Source organism: Babylonia areolata, chromosome 12 (assembly GCF_041734735.1).
Source record: "Babylonia areolata isolate BAREFJ2019XMU chromosome 12, ASM4173473v1, whole genome shotgun sequence".
In the NCBI taxonomy this organism is placed as follows: domain Eukaryota; kingdom Metazoa; phylum Mollusca; class Gastropoda; order Neogastropoda; family Buccinidae; genus Babylonia; species Babylonia areolata.
Genome location: NC_134887.1, coordinates 1724022 through 1729375, shown reverse-complemented (window position 1 = coordinate 1729375; position 5354 = coordinate 1724022).

Genomic DNA, 5354 nt, shown 5'->3' with positions numbered 1-5354 from the left:
TGCCCAATGTTAATGTTCATGTGCAATGTGTAGGATGAATGTACAGTACAATATGCCCAATGTTAATGTTCATGTGCAATGTGTAGGATGAATGTACAGTACAATATGCCCAATGTTAATGTTCATGTGCAATGTGTAGGATGAATGTACAGTACAATATGCCCAATGTTAACGTTCACATTTCAAATGTATTTAAGTTGATGATTACGATGTGGTGATCATCAATTCCAATGTTTTAAAGCGAATATGTGAAATTTATTTGATACATTTGTTTATTACTCCTGTTTAATCAAGTAATCCGGATGTATGTGTGTGTGTGTGTGTGTGTGTGTGTGTGTGTTGATTATCTCACGGTTTTGCCGCACCTGATGCATTTTATCTTTGTAAGATTATTCTTATCTTTTCTATTATAATCAATGTGCAATATAGTAGATTGTGTGGGTGTGTGTCTTCATGTCTTGCATTAATTTGCTTATTTGTCATCATTGTTGTCTTATTTATTTGATTGTTTATTTATTATTATTATTATTATTTTCATTACTACTACCTTTTTTATATCATAATTATTATTTATTTATTTATGCAAGCTTATATATATATTTTTTTTTCTCAAGGCCTGACTAAGCGCGTTGGGTTACGCTGCTGGTCAGGCATCTGCTTGGCAGATGGATTTGTCCGAACGCAGTGACGCCTCCTTGAGCTACTGAAACTGAAGCAATACAGTAGACTATGCTCATACTTACGACATTCAAAATAATGTTCATTAATTCTTTCCTTTTTTACATTCAAGATATTACCTGCAATGTGTGGAATGAATATATGAAACGGTGTATGTGATACTTTTTACATTTGTGTCTTCGTCATATTCCCAATAGCTGTTGTTGTTATTTTTACAGTGATAGTCTCCATGTTGTTTACATGTCTATATTGTGATAATGCACCTGACAAATTTGTTGTTATTTTTACAGTGATAGTCTCCATGTTGTCTACATGTCTATATTGTGATAATGCACCTGACAAATTTGTTGTTATTTTTACAGTGATAGTCTCCATGTTGTTTACATGTCTATATTGTGATAATGCACCTGACAAATTTCTCTAACTGGAGGTAACACAGTTCTTATATTCTTATCTTATTAATAAATAAAAAAAAAAGGTTAATAAAAAAAAACAAAAATAAGCCACAGAGACCTGCCAGCCCCAGAACAGTCTCGAGAGGAATATTTTCAGTAACAACGAGGACCTCCTAGAAGCTGACTGTGATGAAATGAATACTTCAGTGTTTTCCGTATCGTTGGTATCACACCCGATGCACTTCTTTGACAATTCCCAACTCATGTCTATATGTTCCCCTATGTCTATGTTCTGTCCAGGTCTATGTTCCCCCATGTCTATGCTCTGTACAGGTATTGTGGCTGTTTCACTGTTCTACAGGGGTCTACACTGAACACTCTACAGGTATTGTGGATCTTTCACTGTTCTACAGGGGTCTACACTGAACACTGTACAGGTATTGTGGCTCTTTCACTGTTCTACAGGGGTCTACACTGAACACTCTACAGGTATTGTGGCTCTTTCACTGTTCTACAGGGGTCTACACTGAACACTCTACAGGTATTGTCACTCTTTCACTGTTCTACAGGGGTCTACACTGAACACTGTACAGGTATTGTCACTCTTTCACTGTTCTACAGGGGTCTACACTGAACACTCTACAGGTATTGTCACTCTTTCACTGTTCTACAGGGGTCTACACTGAACACTGTACAGGTATTGTCACTCTTTCACTGTTCTACAGGGGTCTACACTGAACACTCTACAGGTATTGTGGCTCTTTCACTGTTCTACAGGGGTCTACACTGAACACTCTACAGGTATTGTGGCTCTTTCACTGTTCTACAGGGGTCTACACTGAACACTCTACAGGTATTGTGGCTCTTTCACTGTTCTACAGGGGTCTACACTGAACACTGTACAGGTATTGTCACTCTTTCACTGTTCTACAGGGGTCTACACTGAACACTGTACAGGTATTGTCACTCTTTCACTGTTCTACAGGGGTCTACACTGAACACTGTACAGGTATTGTCACTCTTTCACTGTTCTACAGGGGTCTGCACTGAACACTGTACAGGTATTGTGGCTCTTTCACTGTTCTACAGGGGTCTACACTGAACACTGTGCAGGTATTGTCACTCTTTCACTGTTCTACAGGGGTCTACACTGAACACTGTACAGGTATTGTCACTCTTTCACTGTTCTACAGGGGTCTACACTGAACACTCTACAGGTATTGTAGCTCTTTCACTGTTCTACAGGGGTCTACACTGAACACTCTACAGGTATTGTGGCTCTTTCACTGTTCTACAGGGGTCTACACTGAACACTCTACAGGTATTGTCACTCTTTCACTGTTCTACAGGGGTCTACACTGAACACTGTACAGGTATTGTGGCTCTTTCACTGTTCTACAGGGGTCTACACTGAACACTGTTCAGGTATTGTGGATCTTTCACTGTTCTACAGGGGTCTACACTGAACACTGTACAGGTATTGTGGCTCTTTCACTGTTCTACAGGGGTCTACACTGAACACTGTACAGGTATTGTCACTCTTTCACTGTTCTACAGGGGTCTACACTGAACACTGTACAGGTATTGTCACTCTTTCACTGTTCTACAGGGGTCTACACTGAACACTGTACAGGTATTGTAGCTCTTTCACTGTTCTACAGGGGTCTACACTGAACACTGTACAGGTATTGTGGCTCTTTCACTGTTCTACAGGGGTCTACACTGAACACTGTTCAGGTATTGTGGATCTTTCACTGTTCTACAGGGGTCTACACTGAACGCTGTACAGGTATTGTGGATCTTTCACTGTTCTACAGGGGTCTACACTGAACACTCTACAGGTATTGTGGATCTTTCACTGTTCTACAGGGGTCTACACTGAACACTCTACAGGTATTGTGGATCTTTCACTGTTCTACAGGGGTCTACACTGAACACTGTACAGGTATTGTGGCTCTTTCACTGTTCTACAGGGGTCTACACTGAACACTCTACAGGTATTGTCACTCTTTCACTGTTCTACAGGGGTCTACACTGAACACTCTACAGGTATTGTGGCTCTTTCACTGTTCTACAGGGGTCTACACTGAACACTCTACAGGTATTGTCACTCTTTCACTGTTCTACAGGGGTCTACACTGAACACTGTACAGGTATTGTCACTCTTTCACTGTTCTACAGGGGTCTACACTGAACACTGTACAGGTATTGTGGATCTTTCACTGTTCTACAGGGGTCTACACTGAACACTCTACAGGTATTGTCACTCTTTCACTGTTCTACAGGGGTCTACACTGAACACTGTACAGGTATTGTGGCTCTTTCACTGTTCTACAGGGGTCTACACTGAACACTGTACAGGTATTGTGGCTCTTTCACTGTTCTACAGGGGTCTACACTGAACACTCTACAGGTATTGTGGATCTTTCACTGTTCTACAGGGGTCTACACTGAACACTGTACAGGTATTGTGGCTCTTTCACTGTTCTACAGGGGTCTACACTGAACACTCTACAGGTATTGTCACTCTTTCACTGTTCTACAGGGGTCTACACTGAACACTGTACAGGTATTGTCACTCTTTCACTGTTCTACAGGGGTCTACACTGAACACTCTACAGGTATTGTCACTCTTTCACTGTTCTACAGGGGTCTACACTGAACACTGTACAGGTATTGTGGCTCTTTCACTGTTCTACAGGGGTCTACACTGAACACTCTACAGGTATTGTGGCTGTTTCACTGTTCTACAGGGGTCTACACTGAACACTGTGCAGGTATTGTCACTCTTTCACTGTTCTACAGGGGTCTACACTGAACACTCTACAGGTATTGTGGCTGTTTCACTGTTCTACAGGGGTCTACACTGAACACTGTGCAGGTATTGTGGCTCTTTCACTGTTCTACAGGGGTCTACACTGAACACTCTACAGGTATTGTCACTCTTTCACTGTTCTACAGGGGTCTACACTGAACACTGTACAGGTATTGTCACTCTTTCACTGTTCTACAGGGGTCTACACTGAACACTCTACAGGTATTGTGGCTCTTTCACTGTTCTACAGGGGTCTACACTGAACACTCTACAGGTATTGTGGCTCTTTCACTGTTCTACAGGGGTCTACACTGAACACTGTACAGGTATTGTGGCTCTTTCACTGTTCTACAGGGGTCTACACTGAACACTGTACAGGTATTGTCACTCTTTCACTGTTCTACAGGGGTCTACACTGAACACTGTACAGGTATTGTGGCTCTTTCACTGTTCTACAGGGGTCTACACTGAACTATGTACAGGTATTGTGGCTCTTTCACTGTTCTACAGGGGTCTACACTGAACACTGTACAGGTATTGTCACTCTTTCACTGTTCTACAGGGGTCTACACTGAACACTCTACAGGTATTGTGGCTCTTTCACTGTTCTACAGGGGTCTACACTGAACACTGTACAGGTATTGTGGCTCTTTCACTGTTCTACAGGGGTCTACACTGAACACTCTACAGGTATTGTCACTCTTTCACTGTTCTACAGGGGTCTACACTGAACACTGTACAGGTATTGTCACTCTTTCACTGTTCTACAGGGGTCTACACTGAACACTGTACAGGTATTGTCACTCTTTCACTGTTCTACAGGGGTCTACACTGAACACTGTACAGGTATTGTGGATCTTTCACTGTTCTACAGGGGTCTACACTGAACACTCTACAGGTATTGTGGCTGTTTCACTGTTCTACAGGGGTCTACACTGAACACTGTGCAGGTATTGTCACTCTTTCACTGTTCTACAGGGGTCTACACTGAACACTCTACAGGTATTGTGGCTGTTTCACTGTTCTACAGGGGTCTACACTGAACACTCTACAGGTATTGTGGCTCTTTCACTGTTCTACAGGGGTCTACACTGAACACTCTACAGGTATTGTGGCTCTTTCACTGTTCTACAGGGGTCTACACTGAACACTGTACAGGTATTGTGGCTCTTTCACTGTTCTACAGGGGTCTACACTGAACACTGTACAGGTATTGTCACTCTTTCACTGTTCTACAGGGGTCTACACTGAACACTGTACAGGTATTGTGGCTCTTTCACTGTTCTACAGGGGTCTACACTGAACTATGTACAGGTATTGTGGCTCTTTCACTGTTCTACAGGGGTCTACACTGAACACTGTACAGGTATTGTCACTCTTTCACTGTTCTACAGGGGTCTACACTGAACACTCTACAGGTATTGTGGCTCTTTCACTGTTCTACAGGGGTCTACACTGAACACTGT